We start from the raw sequence: 20626 nt of genomic DNA, 5'->3' as shown, positions 1-20626 counted from the left end.
AACCGCGCTTTGTTCCTCGGACAGAGAGGACACAAAAAAGTGTGAAAACGCGCAGAAAGGCCTCTGGAAAATATTACCAGGAGCTCACAGTCAAAAAAAGCTTAAATAGCCTTGGCAACAAAAGGCAGAAAGAATGATTGTCACCTCCCTACTGCTGGGGTGTTGGAAATGGTTTTGCGGCAGATCTTAACAATTTGAAGTCTCGCGGAATATTCGCAGACACCTTTTTTTTCTTTCGGTGGAGTGTGTCCAAAATCTCTACAGCTACACTGGTATTGTTATTGTGATTGAACACAGGTACTGTAAATGTCAAGAATTACAATGGAATGAAGTAGATTTTTTATGCAACACAAAAGATGAAGTATATATAGACGAGGTAAAAGAAGTATATACATGACATGGAAAGAAAGGCCAACCATTCATTTTTCATATTTTATTCAAAACATTCTCGAATCACAGTCTCCTCTCAGTGTTCAAGGTTTCCGTGTGTCTACTCATCATGCGTGTTCTAAAGAAAACAGAAAGCATTAGATTAAATTCTTCTCACTTTGTATCATTAAAAGGAACTATGGGATCCTCAACCAGAAATTCCACCTGAATTAGATTCTATTTGCCTTCAAGGTGCAAAAAAAAAGCAAAGGTAATTATGACTCACTTCTGGTTATGTTACTGATGCAACTGATTCTCCACTATTCAGAATTTAATACAGAAATGCTTTCAGTGTTGACTTTTTGATTTTTGCCTGGAGATATTCAGCCAAAATCAGACACTTTTACCTTCCAGGTCAGAGGTCAGGCTTGTAGGGTGGGCTGTGGCTGACGTTCTCCATCCAACCCTCTGTTTTTTTTTTTGTTTTTTTGTGCACCAGCACCAGAGCTACCCTTTCTTGTGTCCAGCCCCTTGTTCTGCCTTTTCCTTTCGCCTTGTTTTCATTTGAGAAGGGAGAGGCCATGAGTGTATTTCCAGTCCCTCATGCCTCCAGATGTGCCCAGATCAAGGAAGTTGACTAAGCGCTTTGTGTTCTTTAAGACACTAATGTGATTATGTCACATATTTTCGGCCGAATCCCAGTGCTATTAGTCGTTGTGTGGGGTCCCCTTCTCAATGGTCTCTATCACAGCACAAAAGAGGGGAGTGTTTTTTTTCTTTCTCACATCAAATCTGGTTGCTCGCCAACCTGTATGCGCAGAGGGTTTGTGTGTGTGTGTGTGTGTGTGTGTGTGTGTGTGTGTGTGTGTGGTGTAGGGAGCTAGCAGTGGAATTTTGAGGCACAAAAGCCTTGCCTTTTAAGATTACATGCATGATCACCTGATATTTAACTGGTTAAAAAGTGTTTGTGTGGCTGGAAGACATTTATGCTAAAAAAAAACCCCTCCAAACTCAGAGAAAGAGCAACTACAAAAATAAATTAATAATATATTGTGATTTTATTTTCTACTTTTTTGTCTTTATTTTCTGAGGTAATAATAGTTGCCACTTATATACTACAAATAATTGCTTTTGCTTTCACTCAAAAATTTGATAACAGTTACTTGTATATGTTGTCCAATTTGATGTTGAAAGCAATGTTTAGTCATGTATCTCATACTTGGAAAGGTGATTATGTCTCTTGGGGATACTTTTTTTACAACCTGGAAGCAATGACCTGACCATATCATTAGCTATCCCTAGACCGCACTGTAAGTATGTGCATACTTCTCTCTCTCTCTCTCTCTCTCTCTCTCTCTCTCTCTCTCTTTCTCTCTCTCTCACGCACACACACACACACACACACACACACATATATACAGGTGGATCAAGGGTGCATCCCAACGCCCACCTGACTAAAGAAAACCAAGATGGAGTGAATCTGAAGCTTGTATGGTGCTATCTAGAAGCACCAAAATCACCACCATGTACCTCAGATGTTGTCCTCTCAGGGGTCGACTAGTTAGTTGAGCTCGTGCAGAAAGCGAGCGTGTGAAAGCAAAGAGGAGGCAGTCGGAGGCTGGTGCTTGCATAAACGCCTTCATGGTGCACGTGCAGGAGCTGGAAGCTGAGATGATCGGCGGGTGGCCCTCTCGCTGGGTGCAGCGTCTCCTGGCAGCCGGTCAGAAACACCAGGCTCTCTTTGGCCCACAGCCAGTAGAGAAACCTGGCTTCCTCCTGTAGTGACTGGCTTTGTAACCTGGTTTCCTCCTGTAGTGACTGGCTTTGTAACCTGGCTTCCTCCTGTAATGACTGGCTTTGTATCGATAATATGGATAATGGGCAGCAGTGTTTTGTAGTGGTAAGGAGCAGGGCTTGTAACCAAAAGGTTGTTGGTTCACTTTGCCCCCAGGGCTCTGCTCTTGTACTCTTGGGCAATGTACTTAACCTGGAATTACTGCAGTGAATATAAAACTGATAAAACTGTAACCTGTGTAAATTGCTCTGGGTAAGAGCATCTTCTAAATGAAAATAATGTGCATTAAATAGGGTAGTTTTGAAGAACCACTTAAGAGTGTGTTTTCAATGCAGAAGATCTATAATGTAGTCATTTTAAGGCTAGGGTGTTGCTAGGACTAGTGTTAGGATGGGTCCTGGGTATAGGCTAGAGTTAGGACTAGGGTTAGAACTGGTGACAGGATAGGGGTAGAGATAGTGTTAGCATTATGATTAGGATTTTTATTAGGGTTAGTGTTGTAGCATTAATGTTGGTGTTAGTGTTATGTTTGGTGTTAAGGTTATGGTTGCAGGGTTAAGCCTAGGGATAAATTCAATAGATTCATGTTGGAAGGGTCTTTGAATGTTAATAATTTCATTGTAATGAACTTTTGGATTTTGTAATTGTCACAATAGAATTCAGGATTAGAACCACTTTGAATCCTGATCCTGATTCCTTATTCGCAAAAAATATTTCTTTGAATATATATGTTAATCTCAATACTTTTTATACTGTCTGTTATAAATTTTGGTGGTCAAGAGGTTCAAAAATCTCTTGACCATCCCTAAGTGTAGTCATATTTTGGTCATTAATGATCCAATATGAAAAGGTTTTTCTAATCCCATAACCTTAATCAAATTGTAACCTCAATTTGACTGGAAGTGTCAGATTTGAGAGGATAATGCAAGATGTGTGACCCTCAGTGAGCCAATCAAACGCATCCTTATTACATCACAAACATTATTCCAGTATGATGAACCAAAATCATAAATGCTGCAGGTCGGAGATCTGACAGCAGGAGAGGATTGCTATCGGTTGTGCAGGGCAGAGAGATTTTTCCTCAATAAGACAGTTGAGAACATCTGTAAACAAGTGTCCTTTGACCTTTTAAAGTAAATGTCAGCCATAATCTTGAAAATTAGATCCATTAGGAAGATCAATGTTTGTTTGTTTAATTGTCTTAAAGCTAATGATGAAAACACAATAAAAATTATTTTGCATTGGAGGGCAAGCTTTCATTAAAAAAGTAATATAAAATAATGCAATACAAAGATTTACATTATTGGGACTGAAAAAAGAAATGGTGCCCCACCCCCCACCCCCTTTTCAAAGTGCAATGGGTTCATTTGTGAAATGTGGAGAGGAAAAAAATTGGCAGAGGTGAATATTTTCAGATGTAAGATGTTCACAGATAGCAGAGTCTTCATTCAGGGCCCACCAACCAAGGTAGCTATTAAGGATTTACCAACAGATCCACAAATGTTGTTGTTTATATAATCATGATTATGTTCTGAGGGTGGCAATCAGTAGCTCTCCTGTGTACAATTGCAAGTAACCCGCATGGCATTCATAGCCCTGCCTGCTGCAGTCTCTGAAGTTCAGACGGATTTGCTAAAACGCATTTTCAGGATTTCCACTGAAGAATTATCCGCAGTTTACCAATGCCATTTAATGTGAATGTTTAATTGGTAGGCCTACCTGAAATTGATTTTAAGGTTTTTATTTAAAAAACTGACAGTGAAATGCAGGACGAACCAAATTCTGAGCCAATGGACTTTTCAGAAAGCAGACTTGTAAGTGCTTAGTGTGGGCAGCCACACGGTGTAACAGCTGTTATACTTTCTTGTAGAGCTACCCCAGGGGCCTTCTGAGCATAATGGATGTGAAGCAGGCTGATAATATAAAGCAATCCTGGACATGGCTCCTTATAACTAAAGATGTGTTTGTTAAGGAGGCCACTGGCTGAGATTGTTCTCAAAATGTGTCTCGAATGAAGTCAATGAACCTTGGTAGATTACTATAGGGAGGGCTCTGTTTTTATCTCGGTTAAAAGAAATGAAAAGACCTGGAATTCCGCACCGTACATCTCCTCAATTCCATAAACTCTCACTCACTCTGAGAGTCATTTAAAGGTGCTCTCACAAGATATCACACAAACGCTCTCGTCTGCACATGAATAGTGAGTTACCTTACAGTGAAAACAATCAAACATCAAGAATTGAAGCTGCTAACTGTAGCTCTCAGTGGTTGTAAATACAAGGGATGGTTGCTGAGTTGTAACGCTAGCCCTAGGAACAGTTATGAACCACTTGAGAACAGAGGAAATGTGCTCTGTATCAGCTTGCAGGGGGCTGTTGATACAACAATAAGCTTTGCTGGCACCACTGGTGCTGGTAAACCATCTCTCAGTACAACACCAAGAGAACTGGGGCAGCAGTGTAGCAGAGTGGTTAAGGAGCAGGACTCATAACTGAAAGGTTGCCAGTTTGATTCCCCACTGGGGTTGCTGTACCCTTGGGCAAGGTACTTAACCCACAATTGCCTCAGTAAATATGCAGCTGTATAAATGAATAACATTGTAAAAACTGTAACCAATGTCAATTGCTCTGGATAAGAGTGTCTGCTAAATGGCAATAATGATAATAATGATAATAATAATAATAATGTATGAGAGGTGACTCCCTGGCAAAAGCCAAGCATCCATTGATCCATTCAACTGAATAACATTCAGTCAGCAGTGCATATCTGTGTGACCAACTGACAAAATGCTCAGGTGAGGTTGATCCCAAAACATCTTTACAGTTTTCTGGCACCTACTACATGCACCTATATGGTCATACCTATTTAGTGAGAGTGTGTATGTATGCAAGCTGCTTTTGTACTGTTGGGCAAGGTACTTAACTCACAATCGCCTCGGTAAACATTTACCTGTATAGATGGATCAAATTGTAACCTATGTAAGTCCCTCTGGATAAGACTGTCTGCTAAATGACAAGGTAATGTAATATAATGGTCAACGTGCAGTCAGTTTAGGCCGGTCTCTCTGTGGGAATGTCTCTGGTTCACCCACAGTCAAAGGAAGCGTAGTTTTGCTGTTCTGGATCTCCTAAGAACCAGTCACTTTGTGGCATACTGTAACTTTATCACGGGCCTGTTGAAGCTCATACGTGCCAGTCCTGAGACCATGTCTCAGCCTCAAAAGGCCTCACAGCCTCACACTTGGAGTACGTGGCGAACATTCTATTGACCTTTGACCCCAGCTTATCGGATTGATCAACGTTTCTGCTCTTGCACCCTCTGTGGCAGCTGGGAGGTAGGGTTCACACAGCATGCTTTTGTCAACAGCTGGGTGACACAGGTCACCCCCACCCTCCTTTCTCTACACACTTGGCAGTGTTTAACACCGTTTATCTTTTTTGGTCCTGGAGGAATGCTATAGATTACCAGCAAGAGCAATCTGAGGAATCTGTCTTCGGTAATATGTAAGTTCTTTTTTCTTTTCATTTAGAAGTGCTTTGAAAAAGGAAATATAGGAATCAATTTGTATAGAAAGGATTTCTTATGTGATATAATGTGCTGTTTATACCTGGCAGCTCATAGCGCATAACCTTACTGTGGAGGTACAGGTTTAACTCAATGTCAAAGCGCTTTGTCCCACCTGAGACTGGAGTTCATGATCCCCTGGACGGCAATCCAGCATAATGCCTGTCACTGCAGCCTATCACAGATCATTTCACCTTTGTTTCACAGAAGTGCTCTTAGAGAGATGTTAAGCATTTAAACAGCTGGACAATTTAACAGCTAGGTTTAAACAGGGACAGGTAACATAGTTTAACAGAAACTGTATTTAAGCACTCTGCTGAAAAGTACAGCAGTAAGCCCCCACCAGGATTTGAACCTACAACCTTCTGATTATAAGGGCAGTTTCACAACCACTACACCCTTCATGATGCTGCCCAAGTCATGCCCCAGGCACAGCGAGAATAAGGGAAGGGAAACATCTAGGAGAGAAGTCAGAAGTACGATCTAGTCTCGTGACAAAGATATCTATGAATATTCCTTTCAGGATGATTTTTATAAATGAGTTCTAAAGACAAAGAAAGGCTAGTCAATTACTGTGTGAAAATTATGAACCGAGTGATGAAGGCAGAAATTGAAGGCAGAAATTTTCCCTGGTGTGGTGGCTAGCAAATGGTTGATGGTTTTCGTCACGGTGCATGGTCAATGTTCACAATTATCAGCCATGGTTGTGGTCCTCTCCACTCAGTGTGCTCTGGGGGGGGGGCCTTCCAGTGTTTTTCAGATGAGACCGCACACCTCATGGCCATGCCCACATTCACCGATGTGTACAAAAAAGCACAACCCACCGCCCCCGTGTTTACAGTAAAAAGCAGGGATTTCTGCGCCATGTGTCACCAAGACACAAAGATTACAGGCATTTGCATTGTGCGGATTCTGAACCTCGAGGGATAATCTGGCGCTGGGGTCTGATAAATGCAAGAGTCTCTCTCCCTGTCTTCATCACAGATCCGAGCCGATTACGTGGGTCTAGGTCTAGTGGATCTCATATGGGCCGGTCGGAGGCCATTGCTGAGGGGCTTAAAAGATTAATCTGCTATGATTTTTCCTGTCGATATTGAATCCAAACCAGCCCTTGAAGACCTACATTCAATTCACAACTGAATATATAGCCCTCTGCCCCTGAACATACTTGTACAGCATACGAATGCACAAGTGACTATTAGCGAGAGAGGGAGATAGCGAGAGAGGGAGAGAGCACGGGCGGGAGAACGTTCAGTAATTGATAGATAGCATTCAGTAATCGTTTCTGTGGACACTGTGGTGGCGGTGGGCTGGGAGGGCCCAAGGCCCTTAATCTTCACTTAAGGACACGGCGGTTCTCTTCCATCAATAAAGAGACCATTTCAGGGGGCTTTCAGGATGAGCCGGAATTTCCTGTCAGCTTTAGCGGCATTTCTGATCCCCAGACCGCTGCTGAGCAGCCTTCCTGGGAAGTTACCGCTGGTTAAATAAGATGCACCAGCTATAGAGAAGGTCTTTAAAGCCACTCTGCTCCTACAGTCAGTACAGATCCCTCGTGATGAGTGTTTTTCTGTTTCATGTCATACAATTCTTTGGTAAAGAAAATGTTACCTGCTTTTTTGAATTCTGCTGTTTTTTTCCTGTCTTAGAGCACATCACTTTAGAAGGCTAGGCCCCACATGTTCTATGGTATGCACTAGGCACGGCCATAGAATGCCTGGTTGAAATGCATCCCCAAATATATCATTGGATTGCACTGGTCCACCTGCATGAGGGATTTCGGTTAAACATGCCCAGGAGAGAAATCCAGTGATATGGAACCTGGCATAACCCTTCAGTAATCTGTAGTTATATGTAATCTATGTGCCTAGAAGTAAATTGTTATTTGAGATAATAATGTATTGAAATGCTTTTAGACAGTAGGCACTTTGTTTTTTTTAATGTAAAACATGTGATAAATCTTCAAAAACTTTAGTCTAGAGGGGCAATTTAAGACAAACACACAGTCCTAAAACCGTACAATTTTCAATCCAATTTGGGACAAAGTGTCATAAAAGGGCTACTAAAAACACTACGCAGTTTTTACACACTCATTTTCTTTTCCCTCCCTTTTTACTGCTGGCTAGTTCAAAGTTGGCATGTAAAATAACTTATGAATAGACCCCTTTTTAGAGGAAAACACACAGAATGGCGAGAGCATTGACCTGGCCGAGAAGCAGAGGAGTTTTCATATGAAGCATTAACTTGGCATCACAGTAACATCCCGACACGTTACTGTTTTCTGCCAAATGGCTTTTTGATTAAATACAACGGCAAATCCATTGAAGACAAATTGCCAGACTATTTTGGAAAATACACCACAGTGCTTCGGTGGGCTAGATTTATGCCTGCTACCAGCTGTTGTTAGGGAGTTAAACTTATTTAAATATTGTTCTGTGGACCGTAGTCACAGTTGTTATGGTATATTGAGTTTCAGTTCAGAAAAGCTGCAGCTCCAAATGTCTTTCCACAAAGGGAGACAAAAAGATTATGGACTCATTGTGTCATGATAATGAATACATGTTCTCAATACCATTTTGAACTTAAAATACATAAAGTAAAAACATCTACAGGTAAAGTATTATATGCTATAATTTTTTTATGAGCATGTACTGTTTTTTTTCTGAGTTAGAGTGTGGGGGAGTGTTGTTTCATTAAAATACATTATTTATTCCTGCACATTCAACACTCACAAACACACTCACACACACACACACACACACACACGCACACACACACATTTCATCAGGGCTACACACATCTCCAGCATAACCCACTGTGTGCTGAACTTGGGTTTTGTCCCTGCAACATCAATAGGTTGAAGAAGCCATGTTGATAATGATGTTGACCTGACCTCTGATGCCTCTGACATTTCTGAGGTAATTCTGTAACATCTATGTGTCTGAAAAGAAAGTACTTTCATGTGTATTCTGGATCGAAACCACATAAGAATTCTAATCTAGCCCTTATAATGCAGAGTATGGAGTCGTTCATTTTGATTAGAAGAATTTGAGCAGAAAATTATGGACACATGCATATTCTCAGACAAATCACAAAGTTTCAATCTGCTTTATCACATACATGCCTGTGTGCATACTTCGACAGTGTAATTAAACATATTCTCAACCCAATCATCCTGAACTTTGGCAAAGAAAGTGCTTTTGCTTTCATTTTTTAAAATTTCCATTTTTTTTTTTTGTTGGTGCGAAACAGGCCAAAAAGAAGTCAGCGCTAATCTGTCAGAGTTCAGGACCAACTGCAAGCCAAATGCATTGAACAGGCCCCTCTCTGATGGCAGCGTTACCAATCGGCACCGGCATTTTCTCTCTCAAAGCTGATTTCACTTTCGAATGGGCCACCCTAAGGACAGCGCCAAACGATTTCTCGGTCAGCACATCTGTTTGTTTTCTTGGCTTTGGCGTTTTCCGGAGAGCTCTGAGCGGGAGAGATAAAGCGAGAGCCGGCGGAGGACGACTTCGCTCTGCGTAAACGCGAGCTTTATTTGTACAGGTGACTCCTCGTTCTTTTTTCTTCTCTTTGGCATTTCCCTTCCGTCCCTCTCTGTCCGCTCCACCTCTGTGCAGGTCGGACCTCTTCATCCCCGCTTCCTGTCTCTCTTGCGGTACGTTTCCGCGCGCCGCTTCCCACATCCCTCCACCGCTTGTTTTCGTTGGCCGCGGCTCACCTTTGCGCTTCGTTATTTATTCGACGGAATCTGTGCTTTTAGATTCAGCTTCGCCTCCTTCTCCCTCTGTTCTCCCTGCACATCCTCTCTCTCTCCCTCTCTCTGTTAATCACTTATATATCTTTGTATATATAATTTTCTCTCTTATACTATCCGCCCCCACCCCCATTCTGGGTCATTATCCCCCCAGACAGCATTATCAGAAAGCCCCCCCCCCCCCCCCCTCTTATAAAACTCCAGCTGCTTCCTGATCGGTTTTGGATACAGTATGAACCTTCACTACTTTTACCATGATCAGAGGTAAACGGCTGTTTTCTTGTATGGGAGGATTAGAGTTATGACGGTTACTGTTTTAGCTAAAACATTTTACCCCATTGGGCTCATTCCAGCTGCGCTGCTTAGACAAAAGAAACTCTTTAGCTCTAATACAGGCTACTTAGCAACTCTTTAGTATCCCAGACCCAGTCGCTCATGCCAGATCATCTTCCCTTCCCTCCCCTTCTCCCAGGGAAAGCCCAAACGCCTGTGTTCTCCCCACATGGATTCCCAGCGCACCGAGTAACCGTACGACTACGTTAAAAAAGTTTTGTTGCAACCTTTCAGCGCAGCCAAGCGAATCAAGTCAATTTAGCTGGAGGTTTTACGTGTAGAATTAGACGCTAATCCCCTCTTTAATCTGCAGGGTTTCTCTGACATCACAGGAAGGGCTCCGAGCCGCCGCCGTCACTGCGCTGACGGCCCGTTAACCGTTTTACCAATGCGGCGGCCAGAGGATCGGCAGACCCCCTCCCCTCCCCCACACGACCGTTTTCATACACACATACCCAAAAAGTCTCCCTGTGAAACAAATTTGTCTGGTTTGTCACATTCTATGCTCAGGTCGGTTAAATCGCGTGTATCTACTATGTATCTAAACCCCAAAACTGGAGTGTACCCGGGGCTGTGTGAGATTCTTATATATTAATGAGCTCCTCCTTTTTCTAATTCCCACGTCCAGAAGTCATGGCTTATTTTACCGAGGTTAATGAGGGGGAGCGCTGAGTTCAGAGAAATGACACTCGCGGGAGTGTGTGTTGTCAGAGAGAGGATTACAGCTGACAACTGAAAATCTGCCCTGAACTCTTTCCGGGAGCACCTGACTGAACTAAAACGAGAACCTCTTAAAAAAGGAAAGCGATCACACCGCCTGCCTCCCGGCCAGCTCCGAACAGCCCCGCTGTGTGCTCGCTCTCGGAGGTCGAGTGCGCACTCGCTCCCCAACCGCAAACTGTAAAATTACAAAGCACAGTTTTACTGCTTAGATTCATCTATGCTCTTTCGCTGTCTGTAATTATTTTAATATAAGTGCTATTAGCAACGATTTTAGCTCTCCGGTTAAGTTACTTTTAATGATCTAAATAAAAGATAAGTATCATTTAGTTGAGTCATTAAATTGACTCATTGTGGTTATGGCCCATGACAGTCCTCACAAAGAGTAGGGGGTTCCCTGGTGTCCTGGCTAAATTTCTACTCTGGCTTTTTCAGTCTTGCCAAATAAAAGTCTCTTAATTTAATTAGTTAAGTATTTCCCTTTGGTGACTGTCCCGTATTGCTGGTGGCTGTGGTGAGTTAATACTTCTCTCTCTTTTAATTTTCACAAAGATTAGATTATGAGAGACTTAGTCCCTAACTTGGAGACTTGGTCCCTAAATCTTAAAAATGCTGGGAATCCTCCCAAATCTGAGTGTGAAACCGCATGCACCACCCACACCAACTCGCAATGGCAGTTCCTGAAGACATCTGTGTTTCTCGTCCTTGTACCCTCAACCTTGTACCCGCACCACCCCCTTCCTGCGAGAACATACACACACCCCAGTCTGTGTGTTCGTGTTCGTGCGGGGCTGCGCTGGGCTTCCGGAGCTCGGCTGGAGGTCAGGCGTTATTCATCACACACATCGGTGCAGGAGCTGAGGGGCGAGGGGCTGTGCTGCCACTGTAATTGAGTCTCCTTGTCTTTTCTAGGACACCAGCAGATATAACTATGCCGCGACACCTCTCCGCTATATATTACACATCTCTACAAGGCAGACAGGGGTGAGTTATTGTTCCGCCCCAGCCGAAGGGGGGGGGGGGTTGGAGTTGTATGGCGGTGAGACCTGCGAGCCTCTCAGCATGGGAGGGTGGTCCAGAGACTTGACTGTTCACAAGCAGGAGACCACAGTCAGTCAGGGGGCCCCGTGTCTCACACACACTATGTGTGAAGAGTTTCAGCAGCGACATTTTTGTGAAATATACCTTGTGCAGTCAGACCAGGACAGAACCAGGCCAGACTCCTTGTACAGTATTGAGATTTGTAGTGCAAATGCCGGATATATCTTTGCTTAAGAATGCAAACACCTATTAACGCCTGCCCGAACGGCTCTCGGATAAACAGGTCACAGTAATGATTAAGTTGAAGCTAGTGAATGTCCTGACAGAAGAGTGTAGAAGAAGGGAAACTTCACATTGGTGCTAAGGGGAATGCATGGCTGATACAGGAAAGTAACCTTTGACCTGCAACATGTGACACCAAAAGGCATGGAGTGTGGCTCTGGAGGAATGGAGGGAAACACAGACCCGCACACATACTCTGTGAAAAGGAGGAACCACCACAGAGCACACCTAGCACCTGACGACAGGTGTCAGAACATGTCATGCAGGTACATGTGGGTAGGTCATTGACCGTAAAAAAGGAGATTCAAACTGAGTGTGACCGTACAAGCTCCAACTCATCAGACAGCTCACTGGCTAGAGTTTCCAGATGAAGAACGAGCACTTCAAACGAACACGTTTAAAGACTGTCAGAGTATGAGGAATGTATGCCATCAGTGGTAATCAGTGTGCTTAATGTAATCAGAAGGTAGGAGGTGTGGAAAATGCTAACATTGTTAACATGCTAAAATGTTAGCCAGAGCATTGGTATGTATTTTTCTTTTTCTTTTTAACAAGCCTCCTTTAAGGTCCTTGACCTCAAAATTTTTAAAAATTTTCCCATCATATAAAAGAGTAAGGACTTTTTTGGAAGTTAAAAGTCTTTGTGTGAGCGTGTTCCTTAATCAATGAAACATGACTTGATAAGAAATAAAACCACTCCAAGGCTACATCAAGGACACCTCCGTGCACTGCCTCCTCCGCTCTCGCGATGAACACTCCTCAGACACCTGAGAGAAACATGAGGGACGGGCACAGGTATAAATGGGTTTTGGCATCTTCGCCCACCGGGCAACATGCTGTTGATTTTACGGGGGTGCAGCGTAGTTCCCTCCGCTGTTTTCTCTGTTCCTCACACTTGAGTGACGTGTCGGTCCTTAGATCGCTCCTATCTGCATGCGCCATTTCAGCAGTTGATCATGCAGAACCTCACATCCCCCCCCCCCGGCACCCAAATCCCAAAAACCTCACAGCTCCAGGGGTAGGATTCTCATGGGCAAACACAAAATGAAACACAAACATGTCCGTGTGTCACTGTTCATTAACGCTGGAGCAGAGGAAGGAGAAGTCTGCGTGTTGCACTCTGGGGCTCTCCCACATGCTGCAGAGTTTTAACAGGCTGGACACAAATCTACATTTTCGTTAAAAAGACATAAATCAAATGTGCCTTTAAAACATAGCATGGGAATGTTCGTGAGGCAGTCTGGACTCAACAGGTGCTTATCCTACATCTTTCATGCTTTACCTCTTATTATACCTGTAGCGTAGTAGTAAGGAGCAGGGCTTGTAACTGAAAGGTTGCTGGTTTGATTCCCTGTTGGAGCATTGCTGTTGTACCCTTGGGCAATGTACTTAACTCACAATTGCCTCAGAATTGTAACACTGTTACTGTTAAGCCACTTTGAATAAAAGTATCTGATAGATGACAATAATGAAATGTAATGCATTGTAATACCAGTAGATCACATACTGATTGAGTCTACCCCTGGATTCAATCAACATTTGTTCTTAATTTTGACTTATATATTGTTTCTCTTTCATCGTGACAATCTCTGAACTCACCTGTTATTGTGAACAGAAACACTTATATTTACCTTAGTCCAAAACAGTGAGTCCAGTGGTGAGTGTGTCTAATGTGACAAGAAGGGGTGTGTGTGTGTGTGTGTGTTGCGGAGGGTTGTTTCAAGGGTTGGTTCTCTCTGTGTAGTTCCCGCAGGATTTTGACTGATGGCAGCTGTCTTACACTAAACAAGGCTGTAATCTGAGCCTGCCAGCATACAGCTCAGAGATAATTAAACATTTTTGATGATGGAACATGTTTAGCCGAGGGGACAGTGCCAAACTCAACTTCCAGACAGACATGTAACGGGAGCATACAGCCTACCGTGACAGTTTTATGAGAGGTTGGACCTCGACAAGAAAAAAAGTCTGATGTTGAATACCCAGAATATATCATTAATAGAGTACCTTATTTCATGAAATGTAGTTTGACAGGCATTGCAGATGTGCAACTGGTACTACAATCTCCACTGTGATGTACTCCAATTTTGTGCATATCACAAGGGCAGGGGGAAGAATTCAACAAAATAAAATGGTTTGGAATTAATGTTCAGGTTTAACCCGATGTTGCTCTTATTATGTTCCCACTTCCTGCACCCCACATCTCTCCACTGCATGTATCCATTGACTTCTCCTCACCTTCCATGTCAGTATTGTACCTATATAATCTGTGCTTTCTGATCCAGTCTTCCTTTCTCTCTATATATATATCTCTGTTCCTCTTTCTCCATCTCTTGCTCTTTCCTTCTCTATTCCTCACCCCTTGCAGCACGTGTTCACACCCCTCTCAAACTTAGAGAGGTAACCTTTGACCCTTGACCTTGCTGTCGTTTAGTTCTTAAATCTGGGAGCGAGTTAAAAACATCTGGAAATTCCAACAAGATTCAAACCGCGATTGTGCGAGTGACTGGCTGAAGTTTAATTAACAAAATACATTACTTAAAGGGTCTTTACACTGGAGATAAATCTGTAATTTGTAAGCAATGCCAAGACAATTTTTTTTACTGCTTTTCAAAGATGAAAACGCTTCCCACTTCATATGTTCCTAAAGATTTTCATCTCACTTAACAGGTAACAGGTCCAGTCTAATCCAGGACAGAGAATGGTTGCTATCCTAACTATTTAAATAGGAGTGTGTGATGCCAAATTCACACTTAACAGTGAAAAGTTGAGGCGTAATTTATGTCTGCAGAATGGTCAATAATATGTAATATGATGACAGCTAAACCGGGCCCCAAAGAAACCAGTGTTACCACACAACATCACTGTGTTAGCCTTCTTCTGTGCTGCTGAAGGTGTTTGTCCACGCCATTGGAACACTCCGGTCAGGCAGACCCAGAACAGCACACAAGTCGTGTTGTGGTATCAGGACTGTGCTGATGCAAACCAAAGTCACTGTTAATTAAAAAACAAGATGTTTTCACTTTCACAGAGGAGATTAAAATCACAGCTCTGCCACAGAGTAAAAAGCTGAGTTGGGGAGAGGTGTGTGTATGTGTGTGTTGGGAGGGGGGCACTTATGTGACAGAGTGTGGGGAACACAGGGATAAATCTGTTGGACCCACGGTATAAATAACGACTTGGAGGGTCGTGCGAGTCTATTTTGACCCCAACGAAATTGTTACATTACGCAAAAAGGAAAAAAAAAATGGGAGGCTCGTCTGGTTTCCATTAGGAAGATAAAACGGCTCACTTGAAACCTTTTACTGGCTTCTTTGTTGCCGGGAGGTGTCCACGCCACTCTCTTCATCATCCCCCAGCTGACACGACTTTAAAGGCCTTGCACGGCCGCGCCGGGTCTCTTAATCAAAGGCTAATTGTAACAGATATTGGGGGAGTGTTAACAGGGCACCCACTCTGCTGGCTATCGGGGGTCCCGAGTGGGAGATAACACTAAACACAAGGCTGGATTCACCGGCAGGGAGGGGTGGAGAGGCTGACTGCCGCGTGGTTGAGAAGGAGCAGGAGCTCTCACACCACTCCGCCGGAGCGGAGTTTACCGTCGCCTGTCAGCTTGTGTTAGTTAGTAGTGAGAGGAATTTGAAAACAAAACAGCAGTTTTTTTTTTCTTTTTCCCTTAAAATCAGGGCAGGAGGGAGCGGGCCCAGAACTGAAGGAAAATGTAAAGTGGAATGATCCACCTGGCTGGGCTGTTGGGGGGGGGGGGGGTCTCTGTTTCCTCTTAATACGAATCGATGAAGCACCACCACAAATGGTTAGTACCTGTCGTGTATACCTTGTCATTACAACAACACATTTCAACGGAGTGTAGGGACCATCAGTTTGTTGTGAATTAACCCCCCCCCCCCAAAAAAAAAATGGACTGGTCAGAAAGCACACTGCGTTTCTAATAGGTACTGATTTTCCCAAGAATTTTGCTGTGGTACAAATTTCATATCAATCGGCATCCACAGTGGCTCATATTGGCTATATTGCTAGTTTGGTTATCAGGTGTGCCTAGATTTACTGAAACATTCTATTGCTTCACATTACAGATGAGAAGGCATCTCTACAGAGGCAGTCTTCATTGCCATTACTTTATCTTCTGTGCTGAAAGTGACTGTGCTTGAGTGAGCCCCCACCCAGCTAGATTAAAGCCGCAGACAACCCAAGTCCTCATTACTCTTTTAAATGATGGAGCAATACATTACAGTCCTGCTTGCTAGTCTATTTTTGTAATTGGTATGATCATGTGTGCGTAGATTTTAATATGCTGTTGAAGAAAAGGGTGATGGATTTTAGGTATGCAGTCCCTTTAACCCTCACCTTCTGTAATTACAGCACAGGAAAGTGAAGCACTGATTGGATGCTTTGTGGTGATAAACACACAGCGATAACCACAGGAAAAGCTGGCTTTATTCTCAGAGACATATTTAAAAGCAGACAGAATTATCATTAGTAGTGAATGGGAGAATGGGCCCTCGTGAACCCCAGAATGGGAGGAGCTACCATGTCTCCTCCGTGACTCTCAGATTTTAACCAATTGCAGTGCTTTTCTGTGCAGAGCAAAGTCTTTTGATTGATCCGTACACAAGAACATAGGGACACTAGAAGGAACAGGCTATTCAGCCTCGGTAAGATTATTGCTCTGCCAAAAGTCTTAGGAGTGTGTGTAGGACTATAGCAAACCTGGTCTCGTGCTGCGTTCACGTCATATCGAATTAGTCAGAGAAACAAGTTGACATCTCCAAGCAACACTTTATGTATTTGTGTGATCTGAGCTTGTTAGCAATGCCCAGAATGGCAAAATGGAGGCTGTTTGTAAATTGTTGTTGGTGCTCGTGATAGTAATCATCAGATTTGTCACATAGATTTTTTGCCTCATGCTGAAGGATAAAAATGTGTAAAAGAGAGGGAGTTAATTGCAGTTTTAGCCTTGGCTAGCTGGCCTTGCTACTTTGTGTGATAAAGCAGTGACTACTGTCCATCCCCTTTGTGAGAGGAAAAAGTTGATTTTATGTGATTTTACTTAGCTTGCTCAGTAAGAGGCAGAACCATGGTGTTCATATGTCTTTGAGAGAATGTAGCTATTATTGCTAGCTAGCTAAAAGGCTGGGCTGCTAACCTAATTTTACCACCAATATCCATAGAAATTTGTCCATTTTACTGTAGCTATAGGGTAGCTAGCTTGCTGCCATTGCTAGTTAGCTACTTTGCAGAGATTAATTCTGGAAAAATTTATATTCTTGTACCACTTGGCCATTCTGACGTTATTTAGATTAACTGCAGGCCATGTAAGTTCATGTACTCAATTTTTTACATTTCCAGTTTGGAATACACAGTAATTCTGCTGTTGGTACGTAGCTGACGGCAGACTTTATTTTAACTCTAGGAATAGGGGAACCCTTTATAAAAAATATTAACCTTTCACCCCCTCTCAACTTTTACCTCATAATATTTGGACTTAATTGTTAAAATATTATTTCATCTTTTTTGTTGAAATATTTTGACATTATTCTCAAAATATTATTTTGAATATTTATCAAAACATGTCAGATTTATTCTTGTAATATTTCAGCTTTATTTGCAAAACCTGTGTCGTGAATACTCATCCATGTATCTTTAACTAATTTCTACCTGTCTTCATGTTCTGTTGTTCAGTTGAATCTTAAAATGGATTCTATAGTCAGTTTAAAAATGTTTAAAAAAAAACCTCAGTTAAGTGCCTCACTATGTCTGATACCTGGAGCCCCCTTGTTGCCATTCTCTTCACTTTTTCCACTGTAAATGTGGCCTGACAAAAGGTATTGTATAACATTAATATATCCTCTTTTGATTTGTAATCTGTACTTTTGACTTCATATCCCAGCATCCACTTTTCTTGAGACATACTAAAAATTGATTGCCAGAATGTGGAAGCATCACCCATTATGTGGTTCATGAAGCCTCACTTTCCCATGACTGCTCCTAATCATGAAGTCACTAATTGAGAATGTATTGCATGTGTCTGTGGTGTTTTGGAATGTATGGCCTTATTAGGAAAGCTTTTTGTCTCCAAGTTGTTGAGCACTGTATATGCGCCTGATGTATGAGGAATTCCTCCGCTGGGAAATCCTGGGAGTACTCTACTCCGCAAGCATTCCAGCCTAATCTGTTCTGTTCCACTGTAAAAGACATCACATCTGATTGTGTTAGTTATGGTTTGAATTGTGCTGTGAATTAGTGTTTCATTAGCTGTCCTGTACTGCCAGCCTAGTGCATGTCTTGTGCGTCTAACACAGTGGTCCACAAACCACTGTTAGGCTTATACGTCTTCCAAGTGGGCCAGCAGTTAACACAGATTTATACTAAAAAATGACCATATCCAAATGAATGCACTTCCATGTAGACGATTGTTTATTTATTTAATCTTCGGAGTTGTGGGCACAGAAACTTTTTTGCTAGGTGTTACTGCAGATACTCTCGCTCTAAAAGGCGAGGACATTTCCTTTGACCAGCATCGGCCAAAGATTCATGTCCAGAAACTGATTCTATCAGGAACAAGAAACCTAAAGTGTTTTCTCCCTGTATGTGTTGGATGTGCTGTGCAGATGATTCACTCCACTTTTATTTGTTTTTGTTTTGTTTTTTGTTTTTTTGGTTGGGGGTTAAACTGTAATTTGTTTTTATTTTAAATTATCTTAAGATGGGCAGATGTAGAGGCTAGTTGCTCGTAACTGTGATTACAGCACAACAGGCGAAAAGTTTACATCCATTTCTGGTAGTCTTCTGGACAAGCTGTATCCTACAACACGCGAACAAGGATCAGGGATAGAAGATGAACTCAGATAAGGGCACCAGCAAAGGACAGAAACTATAACGTTAGCCGTGCTCTTTTAATGATGCGTAAATTATACGTATTTATGTGCATGCGTGCGCGTGTATGTGTACAACACAACGATGAAGGATTTTTTTCGTGTCCTTAGCTGGCTATCCTGCCTCAAACAAATTAATGAAATTAAAATATTGCGAGATTTAATTAAACTAATTGGTTCCTTAGCATTTTTATTAGTTATTGTCATTAACAAAACAGGACTGCTGGCAACGAAGACAGATTATAAGTTTAAGCAAGCTTTTTCTCTGCTGTATATTAACCCGCCTGACACCTCTATTTAGCATACTGGAGTCGCTGTCTGAAGTCACGCGCGAGGCGAGGACGGGCGCGCATTGTCAGAATGATCCCGAAGACAGCTACGGTTTCCATCCGATGATTGAGCTGCGAGTTGGAGACACAGGTATGCCCGTACGCGTCGCCGTCTCCCACCACAGCTCTCTTTGACGTGCAGTCAGCCCTGCAACTCGTTAATGAATTCATCCCGGAGTGCATTAAAACCCCCCATATCTGAGCGCGTGACAGATTTATGGCGCCACAATCGCAGTGCTATGTTTGGGGGAGGTCCGTTCATAAATTAAGGCACGCGACGACAGAATTTAAGTTGGCCATGGATGTAGGTGCATGTGAGTGCGTTTGAAGGGTTACCCATAACGAGCTTTGACAGGAATGTATGTTTTCTTTTAAACATGGCAATCTAGAAAGATCTTTTTTTAGCTCCGGTTTTTACCAGGTGTGGTCAGAAAAAGAAAATATCACACGCTACAAGTGAGCTCAAACAGAATCCGTATCATTGTTAATGCAATATTTATTGACCATCAAGCTCAGAACGTTGTAAAGTATCAAAAAAGCATATGTTTTGTATAAGCACACTTTCAACTTAGAGAAATGGCATAAATATTTTACTATTTTAATAATTTACAGTGGTGAGACACTAAGAATGAGAGGTTGTAAGTGCAATTCCACAAATTAAAATTCTGCTTTTAAAACACAGTGTAAAATAACCATCACCTATGGGCAACACGTCTGAGGTACAGGTCACCTGTTCATTTTGAGTGATGCGCGTCTGAGTAGCTTCACAGCAGCAGAAACGATCCTGATGTACCTTCCAAGGTGCTTAACAAATGGGCTCTTTTTTTAGAAGAAGAATCAAGGCTAAACGATGGTTTCACTTAAGGACCAAAGTGACCGTCCATCTCCATAACCACGTGTTCCATCAAAGAGCCGCGGACCCATCCAGGCACGGCTGGCTCTGATTAAGCTCGGTCTATGATCCCCTCTGTAATCTGTGCAATGCCTGCCACGGGGTCCTCTTCACACCTGCACCTCTCTGATTCTTCTTCCCGTAATTACCCCCCCCCCCATCCTCCGCCCCCCCAACACCCCAGCATGCCTGGCCATGCCTCACCTCTCAACCGTATACCCCCAACCCCAGCATTTGATTCAAATTACCCCCAAACTCATTTTCTCATTGGAGGGGTCATATGGGGGGGGGGAAAAAACAGCGTTCTGGGGTCAAAGTTCAAGGGCTGAGAGCATTCAGCTCATTTGTTCTGCTTCAAACTTTTCATGTTTTATAACTTCTATTCTTTCAACATTTGCATTTTTGTTTTTATTTCGAGGTGCAATGGTGCTTGAAGACTGCTTCATTTCCTGAAGTTTCTGAATCCTCAGCTGGTTGGCAGTAAATATGCCTTCATGCCTAAATGCTTTTCAGTGTGTGTCAGGTCTTGGACGAGGAACATCCAGTGATTTTATCAAAGAATAATTAACTTGACAGCATGTTTTCATGGCAAGCTGCTGAACATTAAAAAAAAAAATCTGGAAGCAAATGTTTTGAACTGTGTTGGTTATG

This window comes from Megalops cyprinoides, chromosome 8, assembly GCF_013368585.1.
Source record: "Megalops cyprinoides isolate fMegCyp1 chromosome 8, fMegCyp1.pri, whole genome shotgun sequence".
NCBI classification, from domain to species: Eukaryota; Metazoa; Chordata; class Actinopteri; order Elopiformes; family Megalopidae; genus Megalops; species Megalops cyprinoides.
The sequence above is the reverse complement of the archived record's forward strand: the minus strand, read 5'-3'. Positions refer to the sequence as shown.